Source organism: Salmo salar, chromosome ssa23, assembly GCF_905237065.1.
Source record: "Salmo salar chromosome ssa23, Ssal_v3.1, whole genome shotgun sequence".
Lineage (NCBI taxonomy): Eukaryota > Metazoa > Chordata > Actinopteri > Salmoniformes > Salmonidae > Salmo > Salmo salar.
In genome coordinates, this window is record NC_059464.1 from 10,056,455 (window position 1) to 10,071,227 (window position 14,773).

Below are 14,773 nucleotides of genomic sequence, written 5' to 3' on the forward strand. Positions count from 1 at the left end.
TTGGGACAAGTCTCAATGTCCTTGAGTGGCCCAGCCAGAGCCCAGACTTTAACCCGATCGAACATCTCTGGATAGACCTGAAAATAGCTGTCCAGCGACACTCCCCATTCAACCTGACAGAGCTTGAGAGGATCTGCAGAGAACAATGGAAAAATCTCTTCAAATACAAGCTTTAACCTCTATGGGCTAGGTGGGACGCTAGCGTCCCCCCCGTGGTGCACTCCATCAACAGCAGGTGCATTTCAAGAGCGGCAAATTTGAAACCAAATAAATGTCAAAATTCAAATTTTTCAAACATACAACTATCTTACACCCTTTGAAAGATAAACATCTCCTTAATCTAACCACGTTGTCCGATTTCAAAAAGGTTTTACGGCGAAAGCATAAAGTTAGATTATGTTAGGAGAGTACATTGACAATAGCTGTGTGTAATGTTTTGTCAATTCAAAGACAGGGTCAGCAAAACCATAAAACCAGCTAAAATGATGCACTAACCTTTTACAATCTCCATCAGATGACACTCCTAGGACATTATGTTAGACAATGCATGCATTTTTAGTTCTATCAAGTTCATATTTATATCCAAAAACAGCGTTTTACTATGGCATTGATGTTGAGGAAATCGTTTCCCTCCAATAACCGGCAGTCAAGTCAGCACCACAAATTAAATAATTAAAATTAGAAAACATTGGTAAAATATTATATTGTCATTTAAAGAATTATAGATTTACATCTCTTGAACGCAATCAACTTGCCAGATTTAAAAATAACCTTACTGGGAAATCACACTTTGCAATAATCTGAGCACTGCGCCCAGAAAAATACGCATTGCGATACAGACTAGCCGATACAGACTATGTAAATAATCCATTACCTTTGATTCTCTTCATCAGATGTCACTTCCAGGTATCACAGGTCCATAACGAATGTAGTTTTGTTCAAAAAAGCTCATCATTTATGTCCAAAAATCTCCGTCTTGTTAGCACATGATCTAAGCCCGCCGGACTTCACTTCATGAACGAGGGGAAAAAATATATTTACGTTCGTTCAAACATGTCAAACGTTGTATAGCATAAATCATTAGGGCCTTTTTTAACCAGAACATGAATAATATTCAAGGTGGACGAATGCATTCTCTTTTATAACGTATTGGAACGAGGGTACCCAACATGAACTCGCGCGCCAGAGTCTAATCGGCCATCACCGTTCCATGGCTCTTGTTCGGTCAGATCTCACAGTAAAAGACTCAAAACACTTTGTAAAGGCTGGTGACATCTAGTGGAAGCAATAGGAAGTGCCAAAATATTCCTCAGCCCCTGTGTTTTTCAATGGCATAGGTTTAAAGGTAATACAACACATCAGATATCCACTTCCTGTCAGAATCTGTCTCAGGGTTTTGCCTGCCAAATGAGTTCTGTTATACTCACAGACACCATTCAAACAGTTTTAGAAACTTTAGGGTGTTTTCTATCCATATATAATAAGTATATGCATATTCTAGTTACTGGGTAGGATTAGTAACCAGATTAAATCGGGTACGTTTTTTTATCCAGCCGTGAAAATACTGCCCCCTAGCCCCAACAGGTTAAGGTGTTATACTGAAGAAAACTCGAGGCAGTTATCGCTGCCAAAGATGTTTCAACACAGTACTGAGTTAAGGGTCTGAATGCTTATTTAAATGTGATATGTCGTTCTTCTTTTTTTTATATACACACATTTGCAAAACTGTCTAAAAACCTGTTTTTGTTTTGTCATTATGGGGTATTGTGTGTAGACTGATGAGGAGAAAAAACTATATCAACAATTTTAGAATAAGGCTTTAAAGTTACAAAATGTGGAAAAAGTCAAGTGGTCTGAATATTTCCAAATGCACTGTGTATTCACACACAGACTTTTAAAAATATATTTAGTTTTTAGTCCTGACCTTCCTCTACCCTATTTCGACATAATCTGAAAGGCCGCTCAGCAAGAAAGAAGACACTGCTCCAAGACCGCCATAAAAAAGACAGATTACGGTTTGCAACTGCACATGGGGACAAATATCGTACTTTTTGGAGAAATATCCTCTGGTCTGATGAAACAAAAATAGAACTGTTTGGCCATAATGACCATCATTATGTTTGGAGGAAAAAGGGGGAGACTTGCAAGCCGAAGAACAACATCCCAACCGTGAAGCACGGGGGTGGCAGCACCATGTGGTGGGGGTGCTTTGCTTTTGTTTTAGAGATGGGTTAAAACTGTCTACAATAACTGGGATCTGCTGTACCTATGTTATGTCAGTTATAAAATGCTTCTGTCCTAGTTAAAAACAAGTTATCATCCAGTAGGCTTTGATTAAATTTCCAATATCCTCACCCACATGGAAATTCTTTAACGAGTAATGGGATTGTCTTTTCTTATTATCTGCTAAGCCATTACAAATAGAACTGGCTATACTTATTTCACCATAATGAGATACAAGTTTCAAATCTATTTGTCTTAATATATGTTTGTATACTCACCATTGAAAAGTATCATAGTGATTGAGTGTCAATATAGCTGTAACATGATATTTGCAATTGCCAATTGTTCCCCACTATTCCACCTGCTAAAACCCCTCCCCATCCCAAGTTGGGTTGTCATCCCAGTGACCGGCAGACCACCCCCATCCCCCCGGATCCCATGTCCCCGAGAGACCGGGACCCTCTAACCAGGATTACCATTACAAAAATTACAAGCAATTATTATTTTAGCTAACAATTGTTATTCAGCCTATATTGTCCCCACAACAGTTGTGGGATGCATACACACAAACTCAACCCCTTTCCTCCACAAAAATTTTCAAAATTATGGAGATTTGATTAACCATTGTCAAGTCCTAGGTGATGGAGATCAGATATACCCCCTTCCCCTGAAACACACACACATACTGGTCCCCGTTCTTACCATTTTACCAAGCATCTCTGTGCAGTCACGCCTTTGATTATTTTGTGCCACCAGGGCCACAATAATATGCTTCCTCTCTGAATGTCTGTGTGTGACCCCTCACCATGGGTTACTACAGCTAGTGTTGCCAGCACTGCCACTACCTGGGTGGGGTCACCCCACCGGAATCCCCACCGGCTAGGTACAAGGTCGTCAAAGTCCTCATTAGCAGCTTTGAGAATTTCCTTGTTTATTATCCTCTCCTATCAGGGGGCTTTATCTGTGTAGGACCAACCCTGCCAGGCAGGCTCACAATCTTGAGGGGGCGGTGCTGCTTTAGTAGGTCTCTGACCACATTTATCTTTCTGATTTGGCTGCGTATAGACTACTTACAGTAGGCCCATAAAACAGATAAGGACTTCTCCTTAGTGTATGGGTCGCTCAGTTTGGTGTCTAGGGTTTAGGGACTATTCCATCATGATTGGACAATAAATAAATAATTTATTTTAAATTATATCCAATATCTGCACAAAATTGAAAGCTCTCACAACCCCTGCTCACAAACACACATGGGCTCTGGGATTTGCAACCATTATCCTTTTTCACTCACTTAACTCCACACTTTTCCAAACACAAAAACACAGCCCACCTGCCATCACAATATATCTGCACATACTGTGCTTTCCATGTTCTCTGTTAGCCGTGTTTTATCTCTACCATGTTGATTGAGTACTTGTGTGTTCCAGTTCCTTATATTTGAAGATGTATTATTTAGCTAATTATCCTCTATTCTAATACTATAAATGGAAAGACTAATACGAATTAGCCGAGCGGTCCATTCTTCCCTTGCCCTGCAAGTGTCAACTCGTCAGACATCATGATACGTCATCAGAAGTGTCCACTTAATTTGTGGGCTGAGGGGAGTCTTTTAAGTGTTTGGAATGCAGCCCTCTCTCATCCTCTATCTTGTTAAGTGTGTGCAGGTGTGTTGGCCACACCCACTAATTGGCCACACCTGATCTTAATGAGTGCTTGTTTCCTTTGGAATGGGATCTGTAAATAGACTAAAATGAACTGCTTTGTATGAGTTAAAAATACATGGCACGCTAGCTCCATCCTGGTGGATTAATTCCATGGATAGAGAACAGAAGATCATAGGTTTGAATCTCACAGATGCCTTTCCACAATAAATAAGGAATGTGTTTGCATGATTAATGCCTAAGCAAGTTCATTTCTGTTCTCAGAAGGTTAATAAAACCTCCCAAGAAAACTTTCAGGGAACCATAGTAAACTGTTCTCAGAATCTCCCTGCAACCCAAAAAGGAACGTTCCCAGACCAGGCGTAATTTGCACTTCGGTTCTCAGATCTTTTAGAAACCTTTCAGTTTACCAGTCAGGAAACTTATGGCTTCGTTCCCAGAACCAATGGGAAACCAAAAACGTACTTTCCCATTCCCACAACTTCCAGGAAACCAAATGTGCTAGCTGGGATGTGTTTGTTTTTCACTGGAGCGGAATAGGTGGAATGGTATCAAATACATCAAACGCATGGTTTAAATGTGTTTGATGCCAGTCCATTTTCTATGTTCCGGCCATTATTATGAGCCGTTCTCTCCTCAGCCAGAGTGATGGGCAGAGTGGGTGAACTAGCACAGCTGCCCACATACAGTACTGTGGCTTCTTTCCCTCCCTCCTACCTGCTGCCGCTGCATAAGCCTCACATCTACTGAGATAAAACTAGAGAAAATCTGTTCTCTCTCTCTCTCTCTCTCTCATTCCTTTCCAGTTTCCACAGACAGGGAAAGAATCTAATTTATCTGCAAGCCTTCACTGTAGCAAAGTCAGAGATGCTGCTCCGCTCTGTTTCCTAGAGCTAGGGCTGCACTGTAAAACTTTTCCCTGTACATTTACAGTATTATATTGGCAGCAGAGTTGCCAACTAAATACTGTAATTTTTCTTTACAGTAGGGATGCTGTAAAATGTTTTACAGTAAGAAAAATTATAGTGTAAATTAATCTACTGTATTCATTACATTAGCACAGCTGTATTATATAATTACAGTAATTTGTTGGCCACTCTGCTGCCAGTATAATGGTGTAAATGTACAGTAGAGCATGTTACCATAACCATGTTTACAGTACCAATACTCCTATTGTTATATTTTTTAGAGTAATTGTAATGAATGAAATAATTAAATTAATTGAGGGGAGGCGGAGTTTGAAATGGCATGGGATTCGTGCAAGCAGGTTGGCTGCAAGGTCATATTTTCATATGACAGCATATCATATACAGTACCAGTCATAAGTTTGGAAACTCCTACTCATTCAAGGGTTTTTCTTTATTGTTACTATTATCTACATTGTATAATAATAGTGAAGACATCAAAACTATGAAATAACACATGGAATCATGTAGTAACCAAATAAGTGTTAAACAAATGAAAATCTTTTTTCGATTTTTGATTCTTCCAAGCAGCCACCCTTTGCCTTGATGACAGCTTTGCACACTCTTGGTATTCTCTCAACCCGCTTCACGAGGAATGCTTTTCCAACAGACTTGAAGGAGTTCCCACATATGCTGAGCACTTGTTGGCTGCTTTTCCTTCACTCTACGGTTCAACTCATCCCAAACCATCTCAATTGGGTTGAGGTCGGGTGATTGTGGAGGCCAGGTCATCTGATACAACACTCCATCACTCTCCTTGATCAAATAGTGCTTACACAGCCTGGAGGTTTGTTTTGGGTCATTGTCCTGTTGAAAAACAAATGATAGTCTCATTAAGCGCAAACCAGATGGGATGGCGCATCCCTGCAGAAGGCTGTGGTAGTTGGTTACGTGTGCCTTGAATTCTAAATAAATCACAGACAGTATCACCAGCAAAGCACCCCCACACCATCACACCTCTTCCTCCATGCTTCACGGTGGGAACCACACATGCGGAGATCATCCGTTCACCTACTCTGCATCTCACAAAGACATGGCGGTTGGAACCAATAATCTCAAATTTGCACTAATCAGACCAAAGGACAGATTTCCATCGGTCTAATATCCATTGCTTGTGTTTCTTGGCCCAAGCAAGTCTCTTCTTCTTATTGGTGTCCTTTCTTTGCAGCAATTCGACTATGAAGGCCTGATTCATGCAGTCTCTTCTGAACAGTTGATGATGGGATGATGTGTCTGTTACTTGTACTCTGTGAAGCATTTATTTGGGCAGCAATCTGAGGTGCAGTTAACTCTAATGAACTTATCCTCTACAGCAGAGGTAACTCTGGGTCTTCCTTTCCTGTGGAGGTCCTCATTAGAGTCAGTTTCATCAGCAAGTGTAGGCCTACCTGTCATAAGAAAAAAGTTACCATGATGAGATAATACATGCATTGTGAACTGCACCCCAGTTCACAATGCATGCTGTCTGTCGTTGATGATTGATCAGATAGCATCGAGTAGGCATATAGAAGACAGATTTAGAGATTGCATGTAATTTAACAGTTCCATTTCACGTCATGCTGTTCATATAAATAATTTGTTATAATGTATCGGTTTCTCACAGTTATTTATTCCGGAAAATGGATGTGGGTATGGGCGGGAAACTCAGATTCAACCCTAGCATGGGCAAAGAGCTCCATTTGTATGTAAAAAGTAAAAGTAAATGCTATACATTCAATTCTTTATATTAAGCAAACCAGATGGCACATTTTTATTATAAAAAAATATATATGGACAGCCAGGGGCACGCTCAGCCATCATTTAAAAATGCAGTATTTTTGTTTAGTTAGTCCGCCAGATCAGAGGCTGTAGGGATGACAACGCGTTATATTGATAGGTGTGTGTGAATTGGACCCTATTGTTGTCCTGTCTGAGCATTCAAAATGTAATTTGAAATGTAACTTTTGAGTATCAGGGAAAATGTATGGAAGTAAAAAGTACATATTTATTTTAGGAATGCAGTGGAGTAAAAGTAAAAGTTGTCAAAAATATAAATAGTAAAGTACAAATACCCCCCCCAAAACGACTTAAGTAGTACTTTAAAGTATTTTGACTTAGGTACTTTACACCATTGGTCTTTAATATCACTTGTACTTCAAAGGCTTCCAAACTTGAAGTGACTACTGGGCAAAAAAGACCAAGGACATGGCAAATATTCAACCAGGTTTGAGGCTCACTGTCACTCCAATCTGTCCCTTACAGTTGTTGGGGCACTACTACCACATATCAGTTAAATTGGTACAGCACTCTCACTAATGGGTGCAACAAAGCACACCTCAAGACACACATCAAATTATGCTAATTTGCCAGAAAAAGCAATGCCATGCACACACTAGTGGTCAAAAGGTTTTTGGTGTTCCAAAAATACAGTAGTGTATTCTGTGGGGTTGAATTACAGTACCATATGAAATACAGTACTTCTTTACAGTAATGTACTGTTAAACCAATGTTTTATATGCCTAAAATCACCCAGAGTGCATTGCGATTTACAGAAATTTACCGTCAATAATTGATACGGTACATTGCTGTTCATTTTATTGTATAGTACTGTAAAAACAACAATATTTTTTAACAGTGTCTGTAACCAAAGAAGAGCATCATTACAGTACTAATTCCTCTGTGCCTCTGTGTGTAGGGTGGGTGTTGGGGTGAGAGAGACAAGAGAGAGAGAGAGAGAGATGGAGTTAAAATTGGGATTGGGTACAATCCTAGATCAATTATCAGGGGCAAATCTATTTGGGTAAGCGGGTTTTAGAGGTGGTGAAACACACAACGGGACAGTTTGGACAGGAGAGAGAAGTCAGCAGCGGCTGAAAATATTGTTCCACCACCATCGTTTCCAAGAAGATATTTACTAAAATAGTCTGAACTTTATGCGTCTCACCCGACAGCAATACAATTACAGTTAATAACAGTATTTTTCAGCATTTTACCCATAATGCAGTGCAAACTACAGCTCCACTCTTCTGGGAAGGCTTTCCACTAGATGTTGGAACATTGCTGCGGGAACTTGCTTCCATGCAGCCTCAAGAGCAGTAGTGAGATTGGGAACTGATGTTGGGCGATTAGGCCTGGCTCGTAGTCGGGGTTCCAATTCATACCAAAGGTGTTCGATGAAGTTGAGGTCAGGCCTCTGTGTAGACCAGTCAAGTTCTTCCACACTGATCTTGACAAACCAATTATGTACGGACATCGCTTTGTGCACGGGGGCATTGTCATGTTGAAACAGAAAAGGGCCTTCCTCAAAACTGTTTCTGCAAAGTTGTAAGCACAGTATCGTCTAGAATGTCATTGTATCGTCTAGAATGTCATTGCTACATCATAGCTGATGTTATGCGTATAGTAAGTCCATTTACATGTGTAAAGTTCGTGAATCTCGTTTTTTCTGTTGATTTACATATATCACTTAAGAAGACCTAGTATACACAAAAAATCAATACCTAACAAATGTTTAGTAACCATTTACATTGTCATTGATCCTTTAATTTCTATCAGGGCATTGTATCTATTGTCAGGTTCTAAATATAGTAAGAAATTGACGGACACTATGAAAGCTCCAACCAAGCTTATTCACCCAAAAGATTGAACAGCTGAACAGACAAAATACATATTCACACAAGCACTGATATTTAACCCTTTCTCCTATGCTGAGTCTCCTCCTACACATCTGAACAGCCAATGCATCTCTGTTGCTAGACAGAACCTTAGTAAATATCTGTTCTTCCTCACTTCATCTGACCTCTGCCCCAAAGTGCTCACTCCTCCCCAACTCACGACTGTCATGTTGACTCGTACCAGACTGTCTTTTTCCCTCCCACAGGATCCCTGATGGCTAACAATAACATATCCGGACAGAATGTAAATGTTATACATTCCCCTCTCTCCCTGAGTGACATGAATAAGTATATTTTTATATTTTGAGAACCCAACAGTCCCTCCTCTTGAACATTAGCTTCCTGCTGTTCAACTTACATAAACTTGGAAATTACTTATCAATTAACAAACAATGATAACAAAACATGAACAAAAAAATAAAACAGGATTAACATTCACCGTGAGGTTTACAAACTCAGAGACTTATGGCCTCTGTTCTATAGTCACACCATGCACACTCTTATTTCCATTTCTCATAGAACACTGATAATATCGTGTCCTCTGGAGCTGTTGACTTCTTCCTTTCAGCTTTCTCCTTCTGGTTTCTAAGAGAATGATAGCACAAGACTTGAAAAGCAACGAGAAACACAAAACATAACAGTATTAACAATGTGGTAAGCTATGCATAATTATATATGCAAAGAAAACCCAAAGTTAGATACCATGACAATTCCCACTCTCTCTTCGCCTGACTCTATGCCTTCATAATATTTTTCTGCTGGAGTCCACAAAAATGAAGGCCCTAGAAAACCTCCTCATGCTTTCACCCAGTCTTCCCCATCAAGCCACAGGTTATGAGAGGTATTCCCAAGCCATGTCATTTTCACTTTGTTCCCCGTCTCCTTCTTCTTCCATTGCCACCTGATAGGCAAGTGCGTAGCCCTAATCAACGCTACATCCTCTTCGAGGTAACTCAGCACTGTATGCACGTTTCACATCAGTGCCTTCAGCATGTTTTCCAGTGTACAGTACAATTACCCCAACGTCTATCCTTTTATATGATGCATTAACCAATGAAGGAACTAACCTAATCCGACTATGACGTCTAAAGTAGCTCCCAGACCCAACCCATCTATCTGCATGTCTACAGTGGAATCTAGTCTTTCTCTCTCTCTTTAGCTCCGTTTCCTCTGTCATGGCGTCTTTAAGCTCACCCATTATGCAGCTGGATCTCACTTCACGTGAGAATTGTGAACCTCCCGAGGAGAGACATGACGATCTTTACCACTGCAGGTGCTGCAAGGAGTACTGTGTGTGGACCAGACCAATGCTGTCCCAACACCCCAGCCTGGTGTATCGTGATGTACACTCAATCTCCAGAATTCAGCCTGTGCTTTCGGTTATCTTCTGCTCATTTCACCTGGGAATATACACACTGCAACGCATGGGTCATTTCCTGACAACAGGACAGCATAGACTCTCCTATTATGGCCAGATCACTAATTTGTGACCTGTGAATAACAGCACCCGATACTCCCATCAGTCTTACCACTTCATGTGGCATGAGTCCTCATAAAATTATATCCCAACAATGCTACTAAAGCAGGTATTTCCAAACTGGGGTACATACGCGCAATGCCGTTGGGAGTACGCCAAATAAAAATGTGATTCACATTTTTTTCAATTAAATAAAAATTCTTCACATTTTCAAACAGTACATTTATATTTTCCAACGGGGCTATACATTTGGGTGAGGTTTTCTTCTCGCCTGAGTAGCCTCATTTCACTGCCAAAAATAAAATGAAACCATCTAGTGTTCAGCGAAATAACAACACAATGTCAAATACAGGAAGCCTAGTCAAATAGTTAACATCCAATCACATTAACCGTTACTCTCTCGCGGAAACTTTCACTCTTGCGCAGACATTTTAGAAACGAAGCATGACAATGTTTGAAGGGGTACGGGACTATAAAAAGTTTGGGAACCACTGTACTAAAGTAACCCCTGCTACTACTGACACTGCCCATGACACATACCTCAAAATCCCTCATTTGCACCGTAGTCCAATTCCATGCTGTTACTATAGCCTCCAATTACTGTCCCTAAAGCAACTGCTATGAGAATAACTACTGCATGGAATCATTCAAGTGTTTGCTGGCTGTTAGAAATGGGGAAGAGATTAATGGTGTTGGAAGAATATCCAAACTAACAAAACTCTGAGTGACAGGTTTCTTGAAATTTGACAATAGGGTCTGAAATGCTAACACTATCTCTGCTACTCTCACCATGAACTGGGTATGTTTAACGTTCAGTTTAACTTCATTAATAGTCTCTATATTGTGCACAGTTAGCTGTCCTCCCTCTCCTACGAGCTACAGTGGGGGAAAAAAGTATTTGATCCCCTGCTGATTTTGTACGTTTGCCCACTGACAAAGAAATGATCAGTCTATAATTTTAATGGTAGGTTTATTTGAACAGTGAGAGACAGAATAACAACAAAAAATCGAGAAAAACGCATGTCAAAAATGTTATAAATTGATTTGCATTTTAATGAGGGAAATAAGTATTTGACCCCCTCTCAATCAGAAAGATTTCTGGCTCCCAGGTGTCTTTTATACAGGTAACGAGCTGAGATTAGGAGCACACTCTTTAAGGGTGTGCTCCTAACCACAGCTTGTTACCTGTATAAAAGACAACTGTCCACAGAAACAATCAATCAATCAGATTCCAAAATCCCCATCATGGCCAAGACCAAAGAGCTCTCCGAGGATGTCAGGGACAAGATTGTAGACCTACACAAGGCTGGAATGGGCTACAAGACCATCGCCAAGCAGCTTGGTGAGAAGGTGACAATATTTGGTGCAATTATTCGCAAATGGAAGAAACACAAAAGAACTGTCAATATCCCTCGGCCTGGGGCTCTATGCAAGATTTCACCTCGTGGAGTTGCAATGAGCATGAGAACGGTGAGGAATCAGCCCAGAACTACACAGGAGGATCTTGTCAATGATCCCAAGGCAGCTGGGACCATAGTCACCAAGAAAACAATTGGTAACACTACACCGTGAAGGACTGAAATCCTGCAGCGCCCGCAAGGTCCCCCTGCTCAAGAATACATATACATGCCCGTCTGAAGTTTGCCAATGAACATCTGGATGATTCAGAGGACAACTGGTGAAAGTGTTGTGGTCAGATGAGACCAAAATGGAGCTCTTTGGAATCAACTCAACTCGCCGTGTTTGGAGGAGGAGGAATGCTGCCTATGACTCCAAGAACACCATCTCCACCGTCAAACATGGAGGTGGAAACATTATGCTTTGGGGGTGTTTTTCTGCTAAGGGACAGGACAACTTCACCGCATCATTTGACAGGGCCATGTACTGTCAAATCTTGGGTGAGAACCTCCTTCCCTCAGCCAGAGCATTGAGAATGGGTCGTGGATGGGTATTCCAGCATGCCAATGACCCAAAACACACGGCCAAGGCAACAAAGGAGTGGCTCAAGAAGAAGCACATTAAGGTCCTGGAGTGGCCTAGCCAGTCTCCAGACCTTAATCCCATAGAACATCTGTGGAGGGAGCTGAAGGTTCGAGTTGCCAAACGTCAGCCTCAACCTTAATGACTTGGAGAAGATCTGCAAAGAGGAGTGGGACAAAATCCCTCCTGAGATGTGTGCGAACTTGGTGGCCAACTACAAGAAACGTCTGACCTCTGTGATTGCCAACAAGGGTTTTGCCACCAAGTACTAAGTCCTGTTTTGCAGAGGGGTCAAATACTTATTTCCCTCATTAAAATGCAAATCAATTTATAACATTCTTGACATGCGTTTTTCTGGATTTTTTTGTTGTTATTCTGTCTCTCACTGTTCATATAAACCCACCATTAAAATGATAGACTGATCATTTCTTTGTAAGTGGGCAAACGTACAAAATCAGCAGGGGATCAAATACTTTTTTCCCCCACTGTATTTCCTGTAACAATATACATAGAGTGGTATCATCCCCAGAGACTATCACTTCGACCTTAATTTATGAGCCCCACAGATCTCCCCCAGTTACATTGCCTTCTGCTTACACCCTTATGTAAACATTCTGTCTCAAACACAGGCCTCATGTGTACCTCGCCTCCTGCTACAGGGAAGAGAGAAAATACATGGTTAATCATTTCACACCACCCTTGATGCGACTAAGACTGGGGAAAGAACAGTCCATCCGTTCCGTTCTATGCTCATGTGATGCTAGTCTCCATGCCCGTCTCCTTAATTTTCATCCTTGGGTGTTAACGCAAGTCACAGACTATGAGCCTTGAATGCAATTAAGTGTACCATATAATCCAGCAATCTATATGTAGTGATGCGATTTAACATAAAAATTCTGATGACATGGTAAAACAAAAACCCCTTCATGGTTGACTCAAGCAATCATCTAGTGAGTTCTCTAATAACCTCCCTCTCGGAGGACACTTAAAGATAAGGTTTCATGGGAGAAAAAAATTATACATTTGAACAGTGCACCCACCCTCACAGATTGAGAGTAGCGCTCTCTCTCGCTTTATCCAAATCATAATTAAAACATTTTATAAATTATCTTACCCAAATTTAGAATGACGGTTCTTAGTGCTTTCCTTTGAGTCTATCACTACAATTCAAGCCCCTCAACCTGGCACACATCATCATGGTTAGAATGTACATTTATAAACGGGACCAGATATTACTGGTTAGTACTCTTCTCATTACAACCCCCATTTGTCCCTGTTTTCCTGTCGCGAGTGGCATGGGAATGACAGATCAGTATCTCAATGCATTCTTAGTCTAATTACTATAAATTCTGCAGTGTGCAAACCTCATCAATAAACCTGACAACCCAACTAAACAATTACGGGCACTGTTGACCCCCCCCTTGATCCCGGCACTTATCCTTCTAGCATGTCTTCATTGCTTCTTCTTCAGATAGCGTTACAGTTCATCTTCCCAATGGCACATATGTAACTCTTGCCTGTCACATTTGATAGCCCTTGATAATGTCCCGATTTCAATATCCAAATAAATTAATCTGTTTTTCCCACGTACACGAGTCTCTCACCTGAGCCGCCACCACCATTCCGTCTGGTCTATTTTCCAACCAGTACACCAGCAGCATGAGAGAAGTTTGAATGTGATCTCTCTCCATGCTCACTCCACATGCACGGTCTCAGGACCTATGGCGCACTCCTGCCGCCCGTACCCAGGTTGATGGCTTGGACTCAGGTCACAGATAGGAGTGTAAAAAGTCACTGTTGTAGTGAACGCCTTTGTCGCTCTTTCTTCAGCTGGTTAGGGAGGGGTTTGAGGTTCACACACTGTTTGTGGTCAAATTATTCCTTCCATGCATTAAGACACCATCTGACGCCAGTTTTGCCATAACTTGAGAGAGGACGGAGCAAAACAACAGTTTAAGACACTTCTAAATCTGGAAATCCAGACCATCCATTCACCGTATGATAAATAATTACAGTGTCAATTTTCTTAATACCATTATCTCTGAGACAAATGAATCCTACAGACGAAGAACCATATATGTGACAATTTTTCCATTTTAAGATAATCAGTTATTTTTATATTATTCATTGTGTGTACCACATTGGGTGTTTTATGGTTGACAAATAATTCACCATACTCATATCTTCCAACAACAATTGATATTTTTTTGTTATTTCAAAAAATACTTTTTTTATTGTCGTTTTAATTTTTAGAATGTGGAAGAACAGTATATCTCCAGTGATGATTTCAGTTTGTGGAAGAACAGTATATGTGACATTTTGCATGACACTTGTAAGATGTCCTTTTTAATACCTGATATGATGTTTTAAGTACTTTCAAGTACAGATGCCCTTCATGTAAATAACTTAAATGCAATATGTAGTTAATTCATTTAATGGAGGTTCATTTAAAGGTGGTCTATCAACTTTAGCACCGATGACTTTTCTTAAAAGTTGAGTCATGAAATCTTAGTCTCATTTAAAATGAAGCCCTCAATGTGAACATACCATAGAATAACTACAAAAATAGAATACAATTAAATTAATTCAATCAAAAGAAGTACAACTTGTACATATCAAATATGGATCAATGTGATGTGCCAATATGCATGTCCATTATGCAGGTCCCTAAGGTCAATATTACAAAACGTTCAGAAAACCATTCTCTTTGCGTTTAACACTATGATCTGCAATTAAGTTTTGAATTGCGTTAAACCCATGCTAAAGGCAAGAAACGTCCTGTACTGAGGTGACAGCTGTAAATAAGTATTAACT

The 14,773-nt window shown here is 40.4% G+C and overlaps 1 protein-coding gene across 1 annotated transcript in view; it reads left to right on the plus strand.

The window, feature by feature from the left end:
* LOC106584037 (cAMP-specific 3',5'-cyclic phosphodiesterase 4B) overlaps positions 1–14,773 on the plus strand; it is a 309,843-nt gene that overhangs the window by 76,257 nt on the left and 218,813 nt on the right. The gene's annotated exons all lie outside the window — the stretch shown is intronic.